This window comes from Petaurus breviceps, unplaced genomic scaffold (genome assembly GCF_028583685.1).
Source record: "Petaurus breviceps papuanus isolate PSGF00001 unplaced genomic scaffold, PetGlider_PUasm1.0 229, whole genome shotgun sequence".
NCBI lineage: Eukaryota > Metazoa > Chordata > Mammalia > Diprotodontia > Petauridae > Petaurus > Petaurus breviceps.
Window position 1 is genome coordinate 29,785,571 of NW_027185903.1, and position 14,180 is coordinate 29,799,750.

The window sequence follows — 14,180 nt, forward strand, 5'->3', positions numbered from 1 at the left end:
CCTTCCTTCCTTCCTTCCTTCCTTCCTTCCTTCCTTCCTTCCTTCCTGTCACTAAGCACTGTCTCCTCTCACAAACAGAAGGTTGGGGACTTCTCCAGTACCATGGTTGTGAAATCTCAGTTGAGGAAAGAAGGTCTTACTCCCAGGAAGAAAAATTGTACTTAAGAGATGGTAAGAGAGAACTCCCACCAAGGCCTTAGGTTTCCATACCCAGCTCCAAGGGAAGCAAATTCTGGAAGGCTGAGACCTTGATCAGCCTTACCAAACCAAATTCACCAATCAAGGAGGATCAGTTTCCAAACAATGGGACAGAAAAACGGAGTGGGCAAACATGGGTGAGAAAATATAGGGTTCCTGAGAGAAATCATAACATATGCCAGCTTTGTACTTAAGCTCTTGTTTTATAGGCATCATTTTTATTTCTTTGTGCCTATCTTTTTGGCTAGTAAAAGTGTTTCCTGACTCTATCAAGTCTCACATTACAGGTCATTGGGGAACAGAAGGGAAGTATTACTTCTGGACCTAAGAAAAGTCAAGAATAAACTGTCTTAGTATTTTGGGGAACTTTTGACACCCCCGGGCTCTTCTTCCTTCCACCCCCACCCCCAGTATGCATGGTCCAAGGCTGAGACAGTAATATATTATCCCAGGGAGTGGAAAGAGCTAGGCATCCTGTAATCAGTATGGGTTATTTGCTACTGCCTAATCTGGTATTCAAGAGTGGATCTCTGAATGGTAAAACTTAAATGCCATGCCAGCATAGGGAGAGAGAATCAGGTGTTTGTTGTGTGTGGCGGGGGTGGAGGGGGGGGGGGGGGAGTGATGGGGGACATTCTGGGACCTCCTCAGTTCACAGGAAATAGGCTGCTCTTAGTCAAAGGATGGTTCTAGGAACTGGGCTCCACTCATTCCTACAGCCTCCCACCTGGAGCATTGAGAAAGTAATTTCCACACCCTACACACCACTGACTTGGAGACATCATTTGTCATTTACACAGCATTATTCACACCTCTTGTTTAAGCCTCACATCCTTGTGAGGTAGGTATGAAAATATTATCATATTAATTTTCCAGGTGAGGAGAATGAAGTTCGAAGAGCTTGTCTGAAGTCACAGGGCAAATCAGACCTTTGTCCCTAAGTGGAGTGCCCTCTTTTCCCTTCTCTCTGACCTCATATCGCTCAGACCCCACCCCCAACCTTCCTGCCAATTCCCTCTTCCTCTTTTCCCCTTCTGAATAGGTGGATCATGACCCTTATTCCTATAGCCCCTGGAGGGAACCTAGACTCTCTGCTGAATTCAGAATCTTAGTTCCTTATCCCCTTCCCAAGGGTGTTGGGTTGGTCCCCTCCACTCTCCCCCTGTAGGTCAAACACCTTGATTCAGCTTGAAATGGCTGGGCCTTGACACCTACCTAACTACTGATCCTTTAGGAACACCAAGACTTTCTGTCTGCCTTGCAGCAAAACTCTCCTCTATATCTTGTTTTCCCCAATTAGAATGTGAACTCCTTAAGATCAGGGACTTTTTTTTCCCGTTGGATCCTCAATGCTTAGAGCTGTGTTTGGCAACTAGGAGCCTCTACAGAAAGACTTTTTAATTTATTTCATTTACTGGCCACAAACCCAGGTCTTCTGATCCCCAGTCTGCTGCTCTTTCTCTGACAAGACATTACTCCTTTTCTAAAGAGGAGATTTCCTGAAGAGAGGACCTGCTGGCCCTTCAAATCTCCTTGGGGTGAAAGCGTCCAGCCTGATGGCTTAGAGTCACCAGGAGTACCTGACATCTGTCTCATTTGGCAAGAGAGACTGCCTCCTTCTAATAGGAACCATGAACAGCCGCCTACAGCTGTTGCTGGACTTCGGCCACTCCGAACCTCAGGTGGGATTGCATTGATTGAATTTCAAGCCTTCTGTGTTTCAAGTTTTGAAATGCTCATATTTAAGCTTTGGACTTGAATAAAATTGTATAGTAAGTTTCACTAATTTATTTTATTTTACTAATTGGAGTCTGAGCATCTTGAACTCCACATGCAAATATATGCTAAATAAGACACAAATTAGTATGTTGGGTTACTTCCTACCTCTTCCCCCCCCCCCCAACAAGCCTCTAACATTCCCTGAGATCAATATAGTTTAAAAGAATTTTTTAAAAAGCCAGCTCAGCTTTTGTGTAGTTCTTGAGCCTTGCTCTAATTCACAATCACTTAGTGAAGGCTAAATTATGCCTGACAATGAGGGAGATATCAAGGTCGGTTCCAGTAGAAATTTCCATGGCCTGGGTGTCAAGAGACTGGAGTTCTAATCCTGGGATCTTTGATGGGCAATACCCACATATGACCTTGGGCAACTCATTTTTATGACTCTAGCCTCAGTTTTCTTATCTACAAAATGAGTGAGTTGGACTAAATGACCTTAGGATCTTTTCCAGCTCCAAATCTTATGGTTTCCTAATCACAAACTGACAAGATTCCCTAAACTCCCTTCTGGTTGGGAAATTCTGTAACTACATGACCTCTGCATACTTTCTAATGGGTAGAGAGGGATTCAGTTCAGGGGTGTGCTGGAGTCAGTTCTCACTGGTTTATGAAAACTGAAAGTTAAATTTTCAACGTTTAGATCGCGGAAATTTTCCCTACAAATCAGGGCTTAATTTGTTTTGTCATTTGTCTAAACTTAAGAAGTGTTTAAAAATAATTTTTCCACAAGAAAAACAAAAGTAAGAGACCTTGTCCTCAGGGAGATAACATTTTCACTAATGCAGCGAATCTTAACCTTTGCTGTGTCCTAGGCATCTTTGACAGTCTGCTGAAACTGATGGACCTTTCTTCAGAAAAATGTTTCTAAATGCATAAAATTAAAAACATAGGATTATTGGGGCGGCCGGGTGGCTCAGCGAGTAAGAGCACTGGCTCCAGTGTCGGGATGACCTGGATCAAATCCGGGCTCAGATACTCAGCACCACACCCAGAAATAATAACTGGCCATGTAACCTTGAGCAAGTTACTTAACCCCAATTGCTTTAAAAAAAACAACATAGGATTATAAAGGAAACCAATGGTTAATAAAAATAAATTTTTATTTATTTTATTTATATATATATTTATAAAAATAAAAAAAAATTTTCAAACAAAAAATAAGCTTAAGAAAGTGTAATAGAGATTAAATTTAATAGTATATTGCATATATTCCCCTCAGAACCTGGTTGTTAAACATTTACCAGCACAGTTCTGTATTGCTCTATGAACATTGCTTGAACTCAGCAGGAATGCAGTAGAAGGTACAGGGAATGAAGTTATCACCAAACTGGTGGCTTGGTGACCCAGGCTATTAATAACAATAACAATTAAATAATAAATAATCAACACATGCAATACTTAAAGTTTGTGAAATGCTTTATACTACCATTATCTCAATTGAGTCTCACAACACCTTGAATTTAATTGTGTAGTCAAATTATGGTGAAGGGTTGAGTAAATGAATAAATATATATGAATATAATGGAATATTACAGCATCATAAAAATGGTGAATATGAAGAATTCAGAGAAATGTGGGGTTCTCGTTTGAACTTCTGCAAAGCAGAGAAAGCAGACTCAGAAGAGAGTCACTATATGCAGTGACAAAGTCAACAAGGCTAAGAGTTGGAAATGGAACTCAAGTGAAGTATAGGGACCAGTCTTAGTTCCGGAGACCCATGATGAGGAGGCACACTTTTCTCCTCTCATCAGAAAGGTGAGCGTTTAGACATGTTACATACACCGTCAGACTCAGTTGCTTGTGCTGGTTGATTTTGCTCAAGTGTTTTCCTTTGTTATCCAGAGAGGGTTCTATGTGAGGTGGGGCAGGTTACTGGGAAATGGGTAGAAAAAAATAAAAAAAAAATCAATAAAACATTTTTTTGAAAAATAAAAATAATTCTGGTAGGGCCCTAGTGAAGGCTATTGAATATCTTACTGATAGAATATAGAACTTTTGGGGGTCACCCTGGAGAGGGAGATAAGAGGAATGTGCAGCATGAGAGAAATCTGAGAAACTGGAGTTTTTGTCTCTTGGTCACTTTAGCCAGGTCATTCCCGTGAGAAGACTTGCTCCCCACTGGGGAAAATCAGCCCCTGAGCTACATTAAAGAGTCATGCAGAGGAAGCTAAGAGGAAAGGAACCAGTGAGGGGGAAAAGTCCAATTGTGAATCACACACAAGGCACTTCTGACAAGAGACTAGGTAAAAAATTCTGCCATATTTCCAGCCACTTCCTTCTCCTAGGCCTTTTATTAAACTCAGAAGATTTTTATTTTATTTTTTATTTTTTTTAGGATTATGAAGCTTCAGCCCCTGACATGATATGTAGATAAAAGACATCACAGGGGATAAGAGTGAGAGGAATCTTTAAAGATGTACACTTAGGATGTTTTCAAAGCTTCCTGACAGTGACAGGTGGGACACCAGAGCATGAGGTGTGCTGATTGACACGGTGCCCCTGTCAGCCGGGTTGGCTCCAGCAAAGGCCCTTGCTGTGATGAGCTGGGGCCATTATGAGGCTGTTTGAACAGACTAAAGGAAAATATCAAAAGGCAAATTGGGAGTCAGTGATAAAATGAACAGCCCATGATCTCCAAATGAGATTACAGTGGTAACGCCGATATGGTCCTTTAAGAAAAAAAAAAGGTTTTTATTCTAACGAACCATACTTTAGCACAACTTTTTTTTTTAATGAAAAATGAGATGAAGAGATCAGAACAAGCTCAATCACCACCACGAGGTCAAAGATAAATCTTTTATTAGGAAACACTTCTTCAGTGTGTCCTTTTGACATTGGAGAATATATTTAGAGTCTAGATTTGAGGCTTTACCTAGGCTGTAATATGCTAAAATAAACATGGCTAAGTGTCTTGTTTTATAGGAGAACAGTGATAAAGAAACCAAAGATTAATAATGTGTTTTTCCTGTCAGAGCCTCGCTACTTTTAATCCCATTTAAGATCTGTATTTGCTGAATATGCAACAGCTGGGGAACATGTGTTGAGATAGCAGTAGTGACTGGGAGCCATAGAAGCCAAGGCACACGAAGGCCCCCATGCAGCCCTTCAGTGCTGCTAATTAAGTCTCCTTCTGGCACTCAGGTGCTGGGGTGAGCAGGGAAGGGAGTTGGGCACAACAGGAAGAGGGAAGCTAGACTCTTGCTGTGTCTGTGCTGCCTTGGATATCCTGTTCCTTGGGCAAATGTTTCACCTATCTCCAAATTCAGGTTCAGGAAAACCCTAGTAAACAGCTACTGTGGTGGGAAAGAGTAGACTTAGGGAAAGCAGGAAACTGGGTTTGAATCCTGACGCTGACCATAGGATGCTAGGTTTTTTGTTTTTTTGTAGGCAAAGGTGGCAAAGGTGGTTAAATGGCTTGCCCAGGGTGACACAGCTAGTGAGTTTAGATTTGAATTCAGGTCTTCCTGACTCCCAGTACTTGATCCATTATGAAAACTAGCTGCTGTTTTCAACCATATTTTCTTAAGTGTCACTTTCATCTCCTCAGATAGCCTAGTGGGGACTGCCCATTGGTGGAGTTCAAACATGGTGGTGCCATTGTTATAAATAATGAAAATAAATGTCTAGAACACGCTGCTAGATTTATTTCATTTTTGTTTGCTTGTAGTTTTGTTGTTGTTGAGTGGTTTCAGTTGTGACTTCTCTAGGGTGACATAGTTAGTAAGTGTCTGAGGCCAGATTTGAACTCAGGAAGATGAGTCTTCCTGATTCCAGAACCAGGGCCCTATCCACTGCACCACCTAACTGCCCTGGAGGAAACTGAGGCAAACAGAGTTAAGTGACTTTTCCAGGATCACCCAGCTAGTAAGTGTCTGAGGCTAGATTTGAACTCAGGTCTTCTTGATTCTAGGCCTGGTGCTCTATTCACTGTGCCACCTAGCTACTCCAACCATTTCCTTTCTTCAATGGGTCCCCATTTTATAAATGAAGAATTGAGGCAAACGGGGTTAAGTGACTTGCCCAGGGTCAGTCAGCTAGTAAATATCTGAGGTCACATTTGAACTCAGATATTCCTTGGTCCAAGCTCAGTGCTCTATCCACTGAACCACCTAGCTGCCCCTTTTAGTTTTGATTCTGATTTAATCCTGAAATGTTCAGGATGATCTGGCTTCATTAGCTCTCAGTTAGTTAGCAGACTCATTTTCACCTGCACAATTCTCTATGGCTTAATGAGGTGGTAATGTTACCTCATCATCTACCATCCTCTTCCATACTCTTTTGTCAATGATGTTTTTTGGTCTTTGCAAATATTCTGAACTGATACTGCATTTGGCTCCCATGTTTTTCTACTTGGTAGGATTTCAATTGTTTGCTGACTGAGGCTCTTTTGGCTTCCTCGTAGGGGTGATTACATTGTTTAAACTTCTGTAGAAAATAATGATAACCAAAGTCGATGTCTTTTCCTTTACAAATTTCTCATTTGGGGGCAGCAAAGATTTAAAAAAATGAGGTTGAACTGTTAAAATTTTATTGTCTTTTTTCTCACCATTATCTTCTAATTTGGCATTGATTTTGACCTTTATTCTGGTGCATAAAATGCTGCACATTGACAACAAAATGACTTCTATTATCAGGAACCAGTGATTTCTTATCTGTTAAGATACAAAATCAGGGGTGTTAAGAGAGTCAATTGTTAAATTTTTAGTGTGAGCATTTATACCCTGGAAATCAGTAAATGCTACAAACCAGGATCTGATTTATTGTTTTTGGATTATCGGAACTTAAGAAAGCAATGGAGAAAATGTGAATAATGCAAAATAAGCTTGAAAGTGCATCATGCATACATTTTTTTTCCTTGGGGAGTCGTTTATTAAATCTTTACCTGCACACCTTTGGATATAATCAATTTCATTTTTATGCATTGTGTCAACACTCCCTGTTCCCAATGCCTTCTGACTCCTCTGGAAGACAATATTCACGATCAGAGGTTTCTGAGTCATCCACAAGCCTTTGGTCTCTTCTGTTTATTCTTAATTCTGAACCATACCTTGCTGTTCCCTGTAAATAACTTTCCATTTCTAGCCCCCATGCCTTTGCACAGTCTGTCCCCCATGCCCAGAATGTTCTCCTTTCTCACCCCTGCCTCTCGGAATTCTTCTAAGACTAGTCTCAAGTGGCATTTCCTATATGAAGCTTGTCCTGGGCCCCCAGTTGTTCATGCCTGCCCTCAAATTACTTTATATATATTCTAGATTAATCTATCTGTAGTTATTTCTCCCTGCTTCCCTTACTCCTTTCCCCAAAGGAGAATGTAAGATCCTTGAGTGCTGGAACTTTCACTTTTCTTTTTTATTTCCAGTGCCCAGTACACAGTAGGTCCTTAATAAATGCTTATTGAATTGAATTGACATGTTTTTCCTCTCCTATGTTATGAAGTTACTGGTTTTCAATGTATATGTAATGGAGCACATCAAACTGTATTTCTAGTTCACCTACATTTCCCATGATGCCTGATTAGAGTTTCCAGGAGTAAAATCCTGTAACATGAATGCCTGAATTCAGAGGATGTCATTAGTAGGATAGAAGATGAAGGAGAAAAAGACAAGTGAGCTATGAAGATGCAGGCTATAAGGGTACCATCCAGGAGCTGTAGTCCTAGAATGTTTCTGAGATCCAGAGAAGGGTGTTTCTGAGCTACCAAAGCAGGGAGTCAAATCAGAGAATCCTGATTTGTGGAATGTGGTCTTCTGAATGAGGGTGTTTGCGTCATAGGCTGTGACCATTACATTCTCACTGCAGGATGTGAGGCTAGGTATTCCTGATGTCCTGTTCTGTGCTCCATCCATAGTTCAAATCTGGTCTTAGATACTAGTTGTGTGACCTTGGACAAGTCATTTATCCCTGTTTTCCTCAATTCTGTCAAGGGCAGCTAGGTGGCACAGTGGATAAAGCAGTAGGCCTGGAATCAGGAAGATTCATCATCATAAGCTCAAACCTGGCCTCAGATACTTACTAGCTGTGTGACCCTGGGCAAGTCACTTAACCCTGTTTGCCTCAGTTTCCTCATTTTTAAAATGAGCTGGAGAAGAAAATAGCAAACTACTCTTTGCCAAGAAAACCCCAAATGGGATCACAAATAGTCAGACACAACTAAAATGAATGAACAGCTCCAACCACTAAACCATGATACCTTTATGGGAAACCCTTTCAGATTTCCAAGGGCTTGAAATTTGGCTGTATCTATTATTCCGATAAGCAGAGGTAGTTTTGTCTAGGTACTCATACCAGACAGACTTTACTTGCTAGCACCTCAGTTAACATGGAAACCTCACAGGATGACCTTGAAAATGAATGATTTGTAAACCAGCCACGGCAATATGAAGGTTCAATATCAAATTATCTGTGTATAGTAATTGTGAGCTTCTCATATTTGTAATATTGATCCCTTTCAATATTGAGGTTTCGTTTGCATCATGGAACAATTGAAGGTAAATTGAATCATCAAAGCCTGTGTTGCAAACCATTTTAAAAGAATGCATGTATGGACTGTTTCTAGTTCAAGGAATCTCACAATGGCTTTCTTTCAGAGACTCCTAATTCCTGACTTCTTGTCCTTAAAAGATGGCAGCAGTGTTCAGTGGTATGCACAATTTTTTTTTTTTTGTGGATTGCCATGTCTTCAGGCCTTTCAAGGTCACAGAGATGCTTGTGGTGTTGTGGATAAGCTTTGGACTTAGAGTCTGAACACCTGTGTGTGAGTCCCAGCTCTGCTGTCAACTGGCTGAGTGACTTTGGTCCAGTCATCCCACTTGTCTGTCCTTGTTTACAAAATGAATATGTTAGAGTAGAGGATCTCTGGTGGTATTGTGGGAAAAGCTGCATATTTAGAGTAAGGGGGCCTGAGTTCAAATTCTAGCATTCCCCCACTTACTGTGGGGGATCTTGGGCAAATAGCTTAACCATTTTGGGTCTTGGATTCCTCAACGAGAAAATAAAGGGCTTGGTTTAGATGACATCTAAGGCCTTTCTAGTGCTAGGTTTATGATTTTATGATTCTTTCAAGCCAAGGTTCTATGATGTGTTAGAATCACTTTAAATACAGTTCTGCCTGGAAGCTTCTCAAGGTCCCTTTAATCCCTGAGATTTGCTGATAAGACTTCTGATTCTTCTCCAGCTTTACATAGATTCAAATTTACCTTCAGGATTAAAACTTATAAAAACTGCCTCTCTCCTGGGAGTCACAAATCCCTTGTGCTCTCTTGCTCTGACCCCAGGACATAATCACAGGCAGCTGCAGCCAAACACTTGTGAATAGTAATGACCTTGGATATAAAAAGGGGATAATTGTTCTCAGAGAATTCTGAGAGGGTTGCTTAGGTAACACTTGAAAAGTGCTTTGCAGACCTCCTGCAAAGGGTCTAAATATGCAGATAGCTGTACCACCTGAACTGAAGAGAGAAAAAGGGAGGAGGAAACTGGTAGCATTTTATTTTGAGGGAGGTTTTTATGGGTGTCCTCCATAGGACCTGACATGGTCACAGGGTCTCTGCCATCTGACCCCTTCTCATCATCTCACAGCTTCTCCCCTCTGTCAGGCCCTGTCACCTCTCATTCAGAGAGGTCTTCTGCCTGATCTCCCTGCCTCCAACCTCCCTGAACTCCCATCCATTCTGTATACTACCGGCAAACTATCATTTTCCTTAAGTGCCCATGTGATCACGTGACTTCCCCCCTCAACCAACTCCAGTGACTCAGTATTGCTTCTAGGATAAAATATAAGCTTCTCTACTTAGCTTTTAAAACTCTTCACAACCTTCTGGTCTATTTTTTAGCTTCATTTTATGTTACTCCCTATCTTGCAGCCTATGACCCTGCCAAACTGGAGTCAATTAGGTGACACAGAGGATAGAACCCTGGACTTAGAGCCCGGAAGATCTGAGTTCAAATCTGACCTCTGACACTTAGTAGCTGTATGATCTTGGGCAAATCATTTAACCTCTCTCTGCCTCAGTTTCCTCAGGTGTCAAATGGGAATAAATATAGCACCTACATCCCAGGGTTGTTGTGAGGATCAAATGATATTTGTAAAGTGCTTAATAAATACTTATTTCCTTCTTTCCTTTCCTTCTCTCTCTGTTCCTCACACATGCCACTCCATCTCTCCATTTCCTCACATTTGCTGTAGAAATCTCACATGCTTGGAACATATATCTTCCTTATCTCCATTCATGGAGTTCCTTTTCTTCCTTAGGCACCATATTCTCCATGACAACTTTCCTTATTCTTCAAACTGCTAGCACCCACCTCACGCCCCAATTAACTCATCTACATTTGTATTTATGCTGTGTGTTTTTTTATGTATCTACTGTCTCTTCCATTAGAATGTGAATTCATGGGGCAGCTAGCCCTGGAGTCAGGAGGACCTGACTTCAAATCTGGTCTCAGACACTTAACACTTACTAGCCGTGTGACCTTGGGCAAGTCACTTAACCTTGATTGCCCTACTTTTCCTCCTCCAAAAAACAAAAACAAAAAAAAGAATGTGAATTCATTCTGAATAAAGATTGTTTCATCCTTTGTCCCTTGTATCCCTAGCATCTAGTTCAGTTCCCAGCAATTAATAAATACTTGGTGATTATAGTCTGAAACAGAAACATGTCTTCATATTGCCTCATAGGGTGGACTAGTATGAGAGAAGGGAGGTGTAGATACATGTCAGGCGGTGGCCTGCTATGGACTCATTCTTCTCTTGATAACACCAAGAAGGTCACCTCTGTTTTCTTCTGGGCAGAGAAGAAAGCTTCTCCCCTTATTGGGTTACATTTCACCCAGCAAAAAGCAGCAGCTGCCTAACTCTTAGCCACCCATAGAATGGTTGAGAATTCACTCCTGGGCTTGGAATCAGAAAGACTCATCTTCGTGAGTTCAAATCCAGCCTCAGACACTTCCTAGCTGTGTGACTCTGGGCACACAACCTTGTTTGCCTCAGTTCCTCATCTGTTAAATGAACTGGAGAAGAAAATGCCAAGCCACTCCAGGATCTTGGCCCAGAAAACCCCCCAAAGTGTTCACAGACAGTTGGGAATGACCGAAACCACAAAGGGGATGCGGAGGAAGTTTCACAGTTCTAGTGGATAGAGTATTGGAATGGAAGACCTGAACTGGAATGCTGATTCAGGCATTTTGCAAGCTATGGGCTCCTACCCCAACTGCTTAACCACTCTCAGTCTCAGTTTCCTTGAATCACAGAGTCAGACAGAACTTCAGAGCTGGGAAGTATCTCAGGTTAGTCCAGCTCAAACCTGAAAAAGGATGGTCTTCTCCCTCACAACTATGCCTTGCCCATAACCATTTGATCACCCAATCTCTGCTCCAATGAAGAGCAACTTGCCACCTCTCAGGGTAGTCCATTCCAGTTTTGGATAGCTCTTTTTTTTTTTTTTCAGACCTTAAGGCTAAATTGACTTCCTTGCAACATCATCCCTCTGTCTATTCCTGGTTCTTCCTTCTGGGATCAAATAGTAGGATTTTAATCCCTCTTCCACATGACAGTACCCATCAAATTCTACTATTCTTTAAGATGAGCATAAAAGCAACACTTCCTTCACAAGATTGTTGTGAGAAGCCCATGAAATAATGCATGTCAACTGCTTAGCACACCTTAAAAGATTATATAAATGGGAGCCATTTAAAAAAAATCATTACTTTTTTTTTTTTACATCACTTTAATTTCCAAATATATCTCTTTCTACCCTTATGTACTGAGGAAGCTATTCCCTATAACAAAGAGTAAGAAAGAGGGAAAAGTAAAAGAGTTTAGCAAAACTAACCAATATATCAATAAAACCTGACAGTTCATGTGTTGTTCTGCACCCACAGTCCTCCACCTCTGAAAAGAAGGGAGAGAAACACATTTTCTCTTTCGTTTTTGGGACCGAGTTTGGTTTTTAAAATGACACAGCATTTGATTTTGTCTTATTGTTGCCATTTACATTGTGATAATCATTGTGCATTCTGCATTATTTTCCTGACTCTTCTTATTTCACTTTGTATCCATTTACATGTCTTCCTTTGTGTCTCTGTATTTTTTTATATTCATCAGTTCTTATGGTGCAGTAATATTCCATTTCATTTATGTAATAAATTATTTCTCCATTCCCCAGTTGATGGGAATCTACTCTGTTTCCAGTTCTTTACTACTATGGAAAGTTTTAATGGGAATATTTTGGTGTATACGGGATCTTTGACCTCTTTTGATGTATATGCCTAACAATGGGATCTCTGAGTCAAAGGGCATGGTGATCAGCTTAGTCCCTTTTTTGGGTGCAATTCCTAATAGATCTATTATTGTTAATCTGTTCCCCAGAGTGGTCTTCCCCAAATGCTTACTGTGTGGGATAGAGACCACTACCAGATCTTTAAAATCAGAGACTGAGTTGGAAAGCAGAAAGAGTCCTTTATTCTTTCTCATGAGAAAGGGCACAACCCTCTTTGCTCAAGTGGTGTCAGTCAGGGAGTGCAAATTGCATTCCTAATCCTAACCCAGCCCACTCCCCTGTCTGGTCTCACCACTGGTCAGTGAGGTTGGCTCACAATTTCTTCTCCAGTAACTAGCTAATTAGTGCAAAGCAATCTCAATCCTTTATTACCATAATTATTCATGAATTAGTATTTTATCAGAGGACAGTGTTTTCCAATCCCTCATTATGCACCAAATTTGGAGACAGCCAATGAGAGTTACAGTTGACAATCCTTTATTATCATAATTATTCATTTGACCTTTCTACCCAATCAGAAGGAAACATCTTTCAATCCCTTACTTATGCATATTTACACACCAGATTTGGGGGGAGGGGCAACCAATGAGAAGAAGGCTAGTGTTGTTTCCTTTAAGTTTCATTACCATGTTCCAGGGCCTGTGGAAACTTAACCCTTTCCTATCCCTCACAATACCCTCAGGGAATGTGTACCATGTGTATGCATGTGTACATATGTGTGTGGGGGGGAATGAGGCAGCATAGATTTGATCACTCCAGGTCAGAGAAACTCTCCTTTGGGTATATGATGAGACTGACTTTGTATGAATGGGGATCTCATTATCTCCTTATTCTCTTCTACTGGACTATTTTCTTCTGAGATGGATGTAGCTATCTTTACCTTAACTATTAATGGCTTCCAGTTCACTGACTCTGATGAACAGGAAATCCTTCACACTGACACTGTGCAGATCAGTTTCCAGGTCTCTCCCCACTTTGTCCCTATTGATGGCTCTGTAGGGAGGCAGGTGATAAGCAGAGGGCTTGCATTTCCCCACCCTCTTTGTCACTTAGATGCTGCTTGTGTCAGGTCCATGAGCTGCTTCTCCCTCCATTTAACAGTCCTATTGCCCTCAACTCAGGTCCAAAAATACTTGAGAGCCCCACTTTTTCTTATTCTTTGCCATCATTCTAAACCCCTTCTCTTTCATCTTCCAAGAGGAAGAACTTTATGAAAGGGCCTTTACTCGGCACCCCTGGCCATGGTGTTGATCTTTCAGGGGTCTGCAGTCAAGGATGTGGAAGAACAGTCAGCAGTAATGAACCTCAGAGGAGAGAAACATATTAATAACCCTCAGGGAAACACGCCATGATTTTGCAGTATCATGGCCAGCTGCTGGAAAAAAAAAAAACCATCACAACCCCATCACAATGTCTTTATCTACCAACGCTCCCAGAATCAGTTCTCTTTTCTAGATTTTAATACTTGGTTGAAAAATGTCCTGAGGTCAAATTATGTCCTATCACTCACCAAACTCTGGGCCTGGGAAATTTATGTCTGCAACCTTTGTGCTTCTTATCTCACTAGAGTGATAAGGCAGCTTTCAAGGTGGATACAGTATCACAGTGTAACTAGTGAGGGGCAACTGGAGCTTTGCCCAGGGTGCCAATTTTAGAGAGTACCAAAAGGCCTTACCGTCCTTCAGGAGTAACCCAGCTTAAGATCTAGCTTGCAAGGAAAAAATATGTAAACACACACATACCCATGTATGTATTTAAGATAGAAAGTTACAAAATGATCTGCTTCCATAGGCCCCTGATTTCCTTTCCATGGCCATTCACTAACTAAGCTCTTTTCTGGTTATACCTTCCCCTCCCCCAGCTCAATCTCCCTCCCCCCACCCCAGTCCCTCATCAGGCCCCTGCCACAAGCCTCAGGTTAGAAAG